This window comes from Musa acuminata, chromosome BXJ3-5, assembly GCF_036884655.1.
Source record: "Musa acuminata AAA Group cultivar baxijiao chromosome BXJ3-5, Cavendish_Baxijiao_AAA, whole genome shotgun sequence".
NCBI lineage: Eukaryota > Viridiplantae > Streptophyta > Magnoliopsida > Zingiberales > Musaceae > Musa > Musa acuminata.
This window is the reverse complement of record NC_088353.1, coordinates 25,082,522-25,096,189: the sequence shown is the minus strand read 5'-3', so window position 1 is coordinate 25,096,189 and position 13,668 is coordinate 25,082,522.

Genomic DNA, 13,668 nt, shown 5'->3' with positions numbered 1-13,668 from the left:
GTTACTCGAGAGGGACATCGTGATAACCGGATAGACTGGTGTGCTGTATACCCGTCCATATGATGGATGCAGCTGGTCTCATAGCTGCTCGTGTAGGGACACTAGGGATACAGTACAGGTGCTCATTGGAGAATGAGTTCACTGATTGATCAGTTTACGAAATGCTGGATGGTTGATGATGCCTTATTGTCAGACAGCGATTCCGTAGTCCTAGTGGTGTATCTGGTCCTTAGACTTGAGACACCAAGGATGTCCTGTATGAGTGCTCCACTCTTTGATACCAGACTTATAGGTTTGGCTATCCCAGATCTAGTACAACTGGTCATTGGGAGTGGTAGTCGACCTTACGAGGGCTATTGAGTGTCGATAGAGGATCATCCACTCTCGACGTCATGAGAGGAATATCCCATGTGTTCTTGCTCAGACAAATCCCTGGCCAGGGTCATTCGGGTTGAGAGAGAAAGAGTTCTCCGGGAGAATCCGATTAGAGCGAGACTTGAGTAGAAACCGTATGGGTCTGACAACACCATGCTCGATATACGGTCTCTAGGATATTAGATAGATGAGGGACTATAGGTACATGGTAACTGAGGACAGATAGGTCCAATGGATTGGATTCCCCTGTATCGTCTGGGACTACGGCGTAGTGGCCTAGTACGTCCGTAGTCGATGAGTCGAGTGAATTATTACAGAGATAATGATTCACTGAGTTAGAAGGAGTTCTAACAGGTATGACTCACGGCCAGCTCGATATTGGGCCTAGAGGGTCACACACATATGGTAGGCATTGCGATGAGTAGAGGTTTGGATATGAGATATCCGACAGAGCCCTTGTCTTATTGGATGCAGATCCAATACCCACTAGGGAAGGACCCATTAGGGTTTGACACGGGATCTCTATAAATAGGAGGGATTCACAGCCTCATATGCTAGAGTCTTTCCTTGCCCTTCCTATTCTCCTCTCCCTCTCCACCTCAGAGTAGGCCTGGAGTTTTGAGGAGCGTCGTCGCAACCCTGCTGTGTGGATCACCGCTAGAGAGGAGGACGCTTGACCTCCTTCACCCTCTCCTAAGGATCTGCAAGGAAACAACGATATACGATCTCCCTAGGTAACACAATCTCTATACACAGTTTTGTATTTTGCGGATTTTTTGCGCACCAATCTTCGCACGACGACGAACATCTTTTTGGGAATCGGGGATTTTTGTTTTCTTGTTCTTCCGCTGCGCATATGATGTCGCCCCCCATGATTTCCAACAGTGGTATCAGAGCCAGGTTGTTCGTCCGAATGATTGGTTTTGAACTGCGTGTGTTGTGTTTAGGAAGAATTTTGACGTCAAAATCGTTGACGCAAAAGCGAGAAAGGGCAGCAACAGTTACTGCCCTCGATCTGCGTGCGTAAAGCGCAACCGAAGGCGGGCAGCACAGGGGCTGCGTCTGCAGTAGCCGGCCGACGGCCTGCTTGCAGCAGCCTTGTTGCCGGCGTGGCTGGCAGCCCACGGGCAGAGGCGTCGCAGTGCAGCGGCGTCTGACGCCGCAGGGCAGCGACGCCTACCGCCGTTGCTCCCGCGGGCGAAACCCCCCCCCCCCCCCTACAGGGGCGGCCGCCCGACGGGACAGCACCGCCTGCGGAGGCAGCGACGCCCGCGGGGGAGCCCACCTGCAGCGGCAGCGCTGCCAGCGGGCGTGCCGCCTACAGGCGAGGGCAGTGCCCTCGCCCCGCCGCACAAGCCGCCGCCAGTAGGGTGGCGGCAGCGGCGGCAGTAGCAAAGGATAGTAGGGCATTAGGGTTTTCTGGGAAAAAGATAGTTTTACCCCTCAGAATTTAAGAAATTCCAGTTTCCGTCTTTTATCCAAATTACAAAAATACCCTTATAAATTCAGAAATTCCCTACATGTCCCGGATTTCAGAAAATATTAATTAATTAAAAGGTTTAGTTGATTATTATTTTTGTTATTATCTAGTAATCATACATGATGATGATTATTTATACATGTGATGTATGATGTGTGGACGGATGATCATGGACCGTGTGATGTGTGTACTTGTGATTATTATTATTGAGGTATGCGAACCTCCATTATATTTCTAATTTATTGTCGGGTCTGCGTGTCTATGATTAAGTTGTAATCACATGAGGAGGCGCAGCGGGAGCGTGGATGCGATAGCGGGACCCACGAGACGGACGATCGTGATGCATGGAGATGCATCAAGATGTCGACGGAACCGACGAGGACGAGATGGACGATCACAGGGCATGGAGATACACCGTTGCACACATAGATCTTGATGTGAGTGATTAGGCCTACTGGCTCGGGCCTAATCATATTAGGTTGTGGTCCATGATCATCTGATGTGATTGCTTATACACATACTAGAAATGTATATATATTTGCCTGCGATGTAAATATATATTAAATATGTATATGTGTGACATGTCATATTAGGAGACCAAATTATAGAAACATCTCTCGATAATATTAAGTTGGTAAACGTGAGGCAATTAGATTGACCCACGTGGCCTTCCATCGTTATGAGTAGGAACCGATTCCCGGTGTAGGTTGAGTTGGTCGAGTCCCTCGAGACTCACCTATATCGCGATTCGCTATCTTGCTTACGACATAGAGATGTCACCGGTGACCTGAGGGCATGGTATGCTTGGTCGAGTCCCTCGAGGGTATATCATCAAATCAGACTCATCTTGTAACGAAGGTGTTGACTTAACCGAGCATCATGGTTGGTCGAGTCCCTCGAGGCCATGGTGATTCGGAGGCCGAACAGGACGGGAATCACAAGGAGTTGTGATCGGCAAGAGTTGCCTACCTTTTAGGCTTAGTGTGATTGGTCGAGTCCCTCGAGGTTACACTAGATTGGATCCTGATCCCCACTAGAAGTCTGCCGGAGACTTCCGTTTCACATGCTGAGGGTATCGCGTGACTCATTAGTAAAATAGTGGGAGCATATTAAGATAGAAGTCTATATCTTGATAGTTTATTTCTTGCAAAATCTGCATGTTATTCATTTCTGCTACATCTTTATTTTCAGAAAATGTCGCTTTCAAATCCCTTACGTGACATACTTGATGTCAACCGCCTCACTGGTCCAAATTATATGGATTGGCTCCGTAACTTGAGAATTGTTCTCACAGCGGAGAAAATCATGTACGTCCTTGATACAGTGATGCCTACGCCCAAAGAAGGGGCAAGCGAGGATGAGATCACTCGCTACGTGAAGTACATTGATGACTCCACTCTCGCTCAGTGCTATATGTTGGGCTCTATGACTCCAGAGTTACAGAGACAACATTAAAAGATGGATGCCAGATCCATTCTCCTATATGTCCGTAAATTGTTTGAGGAATAGGAAAGGACTCAGCGATATGAGATATCCAAGAGCCTCTTCCGCGTTAGGATGACTGAGGGGACACCGGTTCAGAACCATGTCCTAAAGATGGTTGAGTGGATAGAGAAACTCACAGGTCTAGGAATGGTCCTAGAGGATAACTTGTGTGTGGACATTGTACTTTAGTCCCTATCAGATTCCTTTTCATAGTTCATAATGGATTTTAATATGAACAAGCTTGAGGTGACTCTCCCAGAGCTCCTAAATATGTTGAGGGAGGCAGAGAGTGCTATTAAGAAAGAGAAGCCAGTTCTCTACACTGGTGAGACCAGAAAGAAAAGGAAAGCAGAAAGGTCCCTTAAGAAGGGAAAGGGCAAGGGCAAACAAGGTAAAGCAAAGGTTGCTAAGAAAGACCCAACAAAGGACAAAGGCCAATGCTTCCACTGTGGTAAAGATGGGCATTGGAAGAGAAACTGCAAAGAGTACCTTGCAGAAAGGGCGAAACAAAAGCTTGATGAAGCTTCAGGTACATTCATGATCAGTCTCCATTTGTCAGACTCTTATGATAACACATGGGTATTGGATACCGGTAGTGCTTATCATATATGCAATTCGTTGCAGGTTCTGGCAAGGCCTAGGAGACTAGAGAGAGGTGAGATGGACCTCAAGATGGGTAATGGAGCAAAAGTTGCTGTATTAGCTGTTGGCGAGGTCGCCCTACATCTGCCTAGTGGAGCTTTTATTGCATTAGATACATGTTATTTTGTTCCTTCTATTATCAAAAACATTATCTCCATTTCATGTTTAACAGTTAGAGGATATAAATTTATTTTTGAGAACAATGGTTGTTCGATATTATTAGATGATAAGATCATCACGAAAGAAACATTGCATAATGGTTTATTTATGTTAGACACCACTCCACATATCATGAATGTAAATGTGTCCAAAAGGAAATGAGATGAGTTGAACAGTGCATACCTGTGGCATTGTAGGCTAGGTCACATCCATGAAAGAAGGATTCAAAAGTTGCTAAATGATGGATATCTAGATCCATTCGACTATGTGTCATATGCAACTTATGAGCCTTGCATTCGTGGAAAACTGACCAAATCTCCATTTAGTAGAACTGGAGAGAGAGCCAATGAGTTGTTAGAACTCATACATAGTGATGTATGTGGACCCTGTTAGGATCGAGAGCACTAAGAGGGGGGGGGGTGAATTAGTGCAGCGGAAATCTTACAGCAATTTACAAACGAAAGCTGCGTTCATCCGATAAAAAATGATTTCGATATAAAAGCAGAATCACAGTGCAGTTTGCGTCTAAGCGCAGTTTGCGTCTAAGCACAGTTTGCGTCTAAACACAGTTTGCGTCTAAGCGCAGTTTGCGTCTAAGCACAGTTTACGTCTAAGCGCAGTTTGCGTCTTAGCGCAGTTTGCGTCTAAGCGCAGTTTTACGTCCAAACGCAATTTTACGTCTAAACGCAGTTTTACGTCTAAACGCAATTTTGCGTCTAAACGTAGTTTTGCGTCTAAACGCAGTTTTACGTCTAAATGCAGTTTTGCGTCTAAACGTAGTTTTACGTCTAAACGCAGTTTTACGTCTAAACGTAGTTTTACGTCTAAACGTAGTTTTACGTCTAAACGTAATTTTACGTCTAAATGTAGTTTTGCGTCTAAAAGCAGTTTTGAACCTTGAAAAGCATTTTACGTAGAAAGCAATTTGCAGTTATAAATGGAATCCGAATGTAAGCGTAAGCTGTAGTGTGAAGATCGTACGAAAACACGATTTACGTTTGAATGCAGATTCTAAAAGATCAGAGCTTAGAAACTTGTTCGTAAAGGCGCAGAGGGCAGTAGCAATGTAGGAGGTTTGCAGTAATGATAAAGTGCTCAAAGTAAAAGCAAACCAGAGATTTAGAGTGGTTCGGTTAGTCTTGACCTACTCCACTTTTGGCTTCCTCCTCCGACGAGGTCACCGACGTCAACTAGCTGCCTTCCTTCAATGGGCGAAGGCTAACTGCCCTTTTACAGTTTCTCTCCTTTTGACAGGCTCAGGAGACAACCTTTACAGATCCTTTCTCTCCTCTCTTTACAACTCAAGGCTTGAAGAACAGAAGGAGGAGAACTTTAGGACTTTACACAAATTTGAGCTCTTAGAATCACTGAAAAGATCAAGAATTCGGTGTAGATCTGTATCTTTTTAGTGCTGAATGGGTGGGGTATTTATAGGCCCCAACCCAGTTCAAATTTGGAGCTCAAAACGATCAAATCGATCAAATCCCAGAATTCTGGGATCAGGCGGTTGCACCTCTTGACTGGAGAGGTGGCACCGCCTGGCAGAGCTCGAAGACTGAGCTCAGGCGATTGCACCTCTCTGCCAGAGCTCGAAGACTGAGCTCGATGGTTGCACCGCCTGGCAGAGCTTGAAGACTGAGCTCAGTGGTTGCACCGCCTGGCAGAGCTCGAAGTCTGAGCTCGGTGGTTGCATCACCTGGCAGAGCTCGAAACTGAGCTCAGGCTGATGCACCTCTCTGCCAGAGCTCGAAGACTGAGCTCGGTGGTTGCATCACCTGGCAGAGCTCGAAACTGAGCTCAGGCTGATGCACCTCTCTGCCAGAGCTCGAAGACTGAGCTCGGTGGTTGCACCGCCTGGCAGAGCTCGAAACTTGAGCTCTGGCGGTGCTACCTCTTGACAGAGGAGGTTGCACCGCCCAGTCTAGCTCGAAGACTGAGCTCTGGGCGGTTGCACCTCCTGGCTGGGGCGGTTGCACCGCCCAGTCTAGCTGGGAGACGCAGCCCTGGCGGTTGCACCTCCTGGCCTGGGCGGTTGCACCGCCTGGTGCAATCAGGGTCCGAATGGTTCGCTCCATTCGGCCCAATTTGAATCTTTTCAGGGGCCCAATTGCCCCAAGATTAAGCTAATGGGATCACCTCCCATTTTCAAGCTTAATCATCATGCTAACTACGATTAACTCTAAGACAACTTCTGCAGCTTTGCTCCGATGCGTCAATCGCTTCTTCCGGCGAGTTTCCGGCGAACTTCCGTCGATCATCCGATAAACCCTCAGTGATCCTTCTGCGGACATCTGGCATACTCCTGGACTTTGCGACGATCCACTTGGCGAGTTCCGACGAGCTTCGCTTGGCAAGCTTCTGGACTTCTCGGATCTGTTCTCGCTGAACCTCCGACGACCATCCGAACTTCCGTCGAACTCTCGAACTCCCAACGTGATCATGATCTTGACTTCGGCGCAACACCTGTGCTTGTCTTACTCTCATCGTAGTTAATCCTGCACACTTATCTCAACACATAGATTAGATAACAAATGACAATTGACTTCATCATCAAAATTCGAGATTCAACAATCTCCCCCTTTTTGATGATGACAATCAATTGATAATAGAGTTATCCTTAACTCCCCCTATCTATATGCCATAGTTGAGATAAGTCAACCTTGAATTCAAGACCTAAGAATTCAAGTGATGTATTGATAAGTTAGATCAGTTAAACTTATCAATCCTCCCATCATGATACCCATCATGATGTATAACTTCAAGAATGATGTCAAGGCATGACATACATCATCAAGTTTGTATGATAGTGTTTGTAACTATTCATCATGTAATCATATAACGCTGCGAAGGATTATTACATGATGCACACATTTGAGATTTTCTTGCAAGTTCTGAGCATGTTTTGAGGAGGTTCCACCTTATCAGAGAGATCGTGACCCGATGAGATGTAGTAGTGGAAAGAGTTCCATCCGAAGATAACATTGCAGATCCACTGACAAAGCCGTTGTCTCAGATTGTCTTTGAGCGTCATAGGAGTTTGATGGGGATTAGACACATAGGTGATTGACTTTAGGTCAAGTGGGAGATTGCTAGTCATAGGTGCCCAGCAAGCCAATCACGTGAGTGATGGCACGTGTGACTTGATACATAATCTTTTTGCTTATTATATTTTGGCGTATATCACTTTATAACTATTGCATAAATGCATATATATATTGTGATGTCCTTTGATTTGTGCAATGGGAATTGGATCGTGATGAGATCACGATAATGAGATCGATTCACCTTTAAACACATATGCTAAATAATCCCTGTCATAGGTTACTCGAGAGGGACATCGTGATAACCGGATAGACTGGTGTGCTGTATACCCGTCCATATGATGGATGTAGCTGGTCTCATAGCTGCTCGTGTAGGGACACTAGGGATACAGTACATGTGCTCATTGGAGAATGAGTTCACTGATTGATCCGTTTACGAAATGCTAGATGGTTGATGATGCCTTATTGTCAGACAGCGATTCCGTAGTCCTAGTGGTGTATCTGGTCCTTAGACTTGAGACACCAAGGATGTCCTGTATGAGTGCTCCACTCTTTGATACAAGACTTATAGGTTTGGCTGTCCCAGATCTAGTACAGTTGGTCATTGGGAGTGGTAGTCGACCTTATGAGGGCTATTGAGTGTCGACAGAGGATCATCCACTCTCGGCGTCATGAGAGGAATATCCCATGTGTTCTTGCTCAGACAAATCCCTGGCTAGGGTCATTCGGGTTGAGAGAGAAAGAGTTCTCCGGGAGAATCCGATTAGAGCGAGACTTGAGTAGAAACCGTATGGGTCTGACAGCACCATGCTCGATATACGGTCTCTGGGATATTAGATGGATGAGGGACTATAGGTACATGGTAACTGAGGACAGACAGGTCCAATGGATTGGATTCCCCTGTATCGTCTGGGGACTACGGCGTAGTGGCCTAATACGTCCGTAGTCGATGAGTCGAGTGAATTATTACAGAGATAATGATTCACTGAGTTAGAAGGAGTTCTAACAGGTATGACTCACGGCCAGCTCAATATTGGGCCTAGAGGGTCACACACATATGGTAGGCATTGCGATGAGTAGAGGTTTGGATATGAGATATCCGATGGAGCCCTTGTCTTATTGGATGCAGATCCAATACCCACTAGGGAAGGACCCATTAGGGTTTGACACGGGATCTCTATAAATAGGAGGGATTCACAACCTCATAGGCTAGAGTCTTTGCTTGCCCTTCCTATTCTCCTCTCCCTCTCCACCTCAGAGTAGGCCTGGAGTTTTGAGGAGCGTCGTCGCAACCCTACTGTGTGGATCACCGCTAGAGAGGAGGACGCTTAACCTCCTTCACCCTCTCCTAAGGATCTGCAAGGAAACAGGGATATACGATCTCCCTAGGTAACACAATCTCTATACGCACTTTTGTGTTTTGTGGATTTTTTGCGCACCAATCTTCGCACGACGACGAACATCTTTTTGGGAATCGGGGATTTTTGTTTTCTTGTTCTTCCGCTACGCATATGATGTCGCCCCCCATGATTTCCAACAGGATCCATTAGGGTTAAGTAGACATGAGACCTTTATAAATAAGAGGGAACCAAAGGATTATAGGTTAGAGGCTTCTTAGTTGCCATCTCATATTCTCCTCTCCCCTTCTCCTTAGATAGCAGATGTGGAGATTTGGGCAATGATTTGAGGAGCATCGTTGCGACCCTACTATGTGGATCACCGCTCAAGAGGAGGACGCTTGACCTCCTTCAACCTCTCATATATATCGGTGGGGATTCAAGGATATACGATCTCTATAGGTAATACAATTATCTCATACGTGGTTTTTAGTTTCATAGATTTTGCGCACCAATCTTCGTACGACGACGAGCATATTTTTGAAAAATTTGGAGATTTTTGTTTTCTATTTTTTCATTATGCATGTGATGTCTGTCACGCCCCCCCCGAATATAATTCTCATTCCGGAGGTGTGAACCTAACTCAAGATTGATAATATTATAATTCAACAAACAATCCAGGATCCAATCATACATTTGAGGTCACTAAGAAAAACATTCAAGTCATTCATCTCTACAATCTATAATTCACAAAACCAGTGCAGTTTATAATTATACATCATGTCACTAGAAGATTCTTAAAATCCAAAAGCAACTTAACTAAACCATAACTATATCATAAATCCATAAGCGCGACAATTAATGCAATCACAAAACCAACATGTACTACATGTTGATATCAGTACACAGTTTAGACTTAACATTTCCAAAATCCTGACATAAGAGGTACTTTTCAAATATTTACAAGATACATCAATCTAGATTTGTCATTGATATTTCATTACTCCCAAAAAGAACTTATACAACATCAGCCTATCAAGTACAAAATATTTGCCCCAAAATCTTCTAGTCTTCCACTGCCTCAACCCAATTTACACGTTTTAGTGAGCGATAAGCTATCCTGAAAAATTTATATAGCAACGGGGTGAGCATATAGAGCTCAACAAGTGACTAATATATCCATAGCAAAGAGACAGGTTTCAAACAAATAAGGTATCAAAATACAAAGCAGAGATACAAGACGAAACAGTAGCATGTTTTGTTTGAATGCAGAATTACAATGTCATATCGTTCGAAGCACGTTTTGTTCATACAATCGAGAAAAGGTAATTGGAGCATATCATTGGCATAAGAAGCATATCGATGACATATGATAATTTCAAGGCATAACAAAGACGTAAGGAGCATTTTGGATATCATGAATGCAGAATTACGATGTCATTTCATTTGAATCACGTTTTGTTCATACAATCGAGGAAAGATAATTGGAGCATATCATTGGCATAAGGAGCATATCGATGACATATGGTAATTTCAAGGCATAACAAAGACGTAAGGAGCATTTTGGATATCATGAATGCAGAATTACAATGTCATTTCGTTTGAATCACATTTTGTTCATACAATCGAGGAAAGATAATTGGAGCATATCATTGGCATAAGGAGCATATCGATGACATATGGTAGTTTTAAGGCATAACAAAGACGTAAGGAGCATTTTGGATATCAATGGCATATGAAATAGTTCAGAACATATCAATGGTGAACGAAATGCTTCAGAACGTATCAATGGCATATGAAAATATTTCGGAAGCACAAGAAGCATTTCAGAATATATCAAAGAACAAATACGAAATAGAAGCTCAAACGTCGTACTCTAGCATAGTGCATGTGAGGTTTAACTCAGTGGTGGCTCCACGTCGTGATGAGTTATTGACTCCATCCACGGGTAGCCCTTTCCTACTCGAGCCCTCTCACCCTGCCCAAGTGCTAGGTCGGCTCTGAATTTCATATCAAATTGATAGAAGGTGAAGTGGGATTCCAAACATAATATGGTCCATCCATTTCTGAATGACCACCAAACATAATCTAGAGCATATCGGGCTCTAAGCACATACCCTTTACCATTTCTGGCAAAGGTCCAAATAATCCCACAAACACCAGAGTACAAAAGGGTATTGTGAATAATGAATTGGGATATATTGGAAGCACATGCGGAATAACGAAATATACATATGCCTTTCGAGTCAATACGATACAAACATAATATTTCATAAATGTATTCAGATTTGAAAGAAAACAAAAGCAAGAGCATACAAGGATTTCAAGAAATCACATATAGCTCAATTGAAATACAAAAGTTAGGTGAATTCAATGTCCAAAGAAATGAAACTGGAAGATGCACATATCGAAAGCAAATGTGGAACAATGGGATGCATGTGCCGAATCATTACGATGCAAACATGATCTTTAGATGATAGCTGCAGATGTACAAATAAATAAAGGACAAAAGTATACAGAAATTTAAGGTAATAATGTAAATCTTAAGTGAAGTAAGAGTGTTTCCCGAAATCAATTTCCAAAGAGAAGAAACAAGGAAAGCCGAAATCGACCAAAGCTCGATTCTGGCAGAATTTGATAGGAACATTGTATGAACTATTTGGATAACCAATTATACTCCAATTTATACAAAATATGTGTCATTAGAAAGATATGTCAATATAGTTTTAGGCAAATCAAGTTTAAGAAGAATTACAATTTATAACAGGGAGTTACAGATAATTTCGTAGTGAAAGGTCTAAAAATATTAGCTTTGTTTTACTGAATCCATAGGGTCGATGAAAGTAGATTTTTCAGTTAGCAATTGTACTCCAAAAATTTCAAATATGATATATACAGAAATAATTTTGAGTCTAGCTTCGAATAAATCATACTTTGTATGAATATGAGTTCACAACAGAAAGTTATAAGTAGTTAAGCAACAAGAGGTCAGAAATTTCGGTCCCTATTTTATAGAATCTGTAGGGTTAATTTAAACAGAAGTATTAATAGGCATTTAAACTCTAAATCATTCGATATTAGTATCAAAATAAAGATTTTTTTGTCTACTTTCAAATGGAACAGGTCTTGTCTAAATCAGAGTTTATTACAAAATGTTATGACCGAAACATTGTATAGAGGTCAGATTACCAAAAAATTACAAATTCATAGCTTTATATCAAAACGAAAGAAGGTCTGGTTCAGTTGAAATCTTTCAAATTTTGCAGAATAAAAATGGAAACAAAGATTAAGGTTACTGTGGGATGGGGTTAGAACACTTGCCTTAAAATTATTTGAATCCCAAATGTGAGAAAATTGATGAAAAACCTCGAGCTCTTCTTCTTCTTCTTCTTCTTCTTCTTCTTCTTCTTCTTTTCTTCTTCTTCTTCTTCTTCTTTTCTCAAACTCAAGTTGGCTGCAACTCTTCAGGTTAGTTTTCTTTAACCTTTCATCTAATTATTTGGGTTTTGGCTAATGCAAAAGTTGCAAGGTGTCATGCATGCATGAAATGGGCTAGGTGTCATCTTTAGAGCAAAGATAAGTGGCACCAACCTTAGGTTAGCTAGTGACACATGTCCACTATTTTTTTTTTAACTTAAATATGAATCTTTCATAAATTATATCAAACTTCTAATATTTACTCTTAGGTCCCTAGCCATAAAATTTTAATATAATATCATTAATATAAAATAATTATTAAATAATCCTTATTTTTACAAACAAACCTTTTACTAAATTTTCAAAAATGGGAGATGTTACACTCTCCCCTCCTTAAAGAAAAATTTAGTCCTCTAAATTTATCTTACCTCATTCAACGAAAAGATGAGGATAAGCTTTTATCATTTCTTCCTTAAGCTCCCAAGTTGTTTCCTCTTCAGAATGACATCTCTAGATCACTTTAACTAGAGGGATGACCCGATTCCTCAAGATCTTTTTTTTTTTTTATTTATCAATAATCTGAGTGGGCTCTTTCACATAAGACAAGTCTTTATCAATCACCATCGACTCATACTTAATGATATGAGAGGGATCAGGTATATACTTTATGATCATTGAAACATGAAATATATCATAGATATGGCACAATGATGGTGGCAAGGCAATCCTATAAGCGACAGAACCAACCCTCTCAAGAATCTCAAAAGGTCCAATAAATTTGGGGCTTAACTTTCCTTTCTTCCCAAATCTTACAATGTCTTGAGAAGGGGAGACCTTTAGGAATACAAAATCCCTGATTTGAAACTCAATATTTCGTCTTCTGTTATCAGCATAACTCTTTTGATGACTCTGAGCAGTCTTTAACCTTTTTCTTATAAGTTGAATTTTCTCAATCGTCTCTTGTACTTTTTCTGGTGCTAATAACTTTTTGTTGCCAATTTCTTCCCAATATATAGGTGTCCTGCACTTTCGCCCATATAAAGCTTCATAAGGAGCTATCTGAATACTTGAATGATAACTATTATTGTAAGTGAACTCAATAAGAGAATTATCTTTATCCCATTCACCTTTCCAATCCATAACATAGGCTCGAAGAAAATCTTCAAGTGTTTGAATGGTTCTTTCTGATTGACCATCAGTTTGAGGGTGATAAGCAGTGCTAAACTTGACTTTAGTGCCAATAGATTCCTGTAACCTTCTCCAAAATCTAGATAGAAATCTGGAGTCTCTATCGGAGATTATCTCCTTTGGAACACCATGAAGTCTTACTATTTCATTTATATATAAATCTGTAAGCCTATCAAGAGAATAAGTCATATTGATCGGTAGGAAATGTGCAGATTTGGTTAACCTATCAATGATAACCCAAATAGCATCATGCTTTCTAGAAGTTGTTAAGATCGGAGCGACACTAAGAGGGGGGGGGGGTTAATTAGTGCAGCGGATTAAAACTTCGGTTTTAGAAAAATCTTTCGTACGATAAGAACGGAACTTGAAAAGCTTAACTTGAAAGCGTATTCTTAAAGTTGCACAGCAAAGGTAATAAGAAACTAAAGCATGTAAGAAGGTTTGCAGTAATGTAAATAGCAATAATGAAATGCAAACCAGAGATTACGTCGATTTTAGAGTGGTTCGGTCAAATGACCTACATCCACTTGCGAGGCCCCTCTTC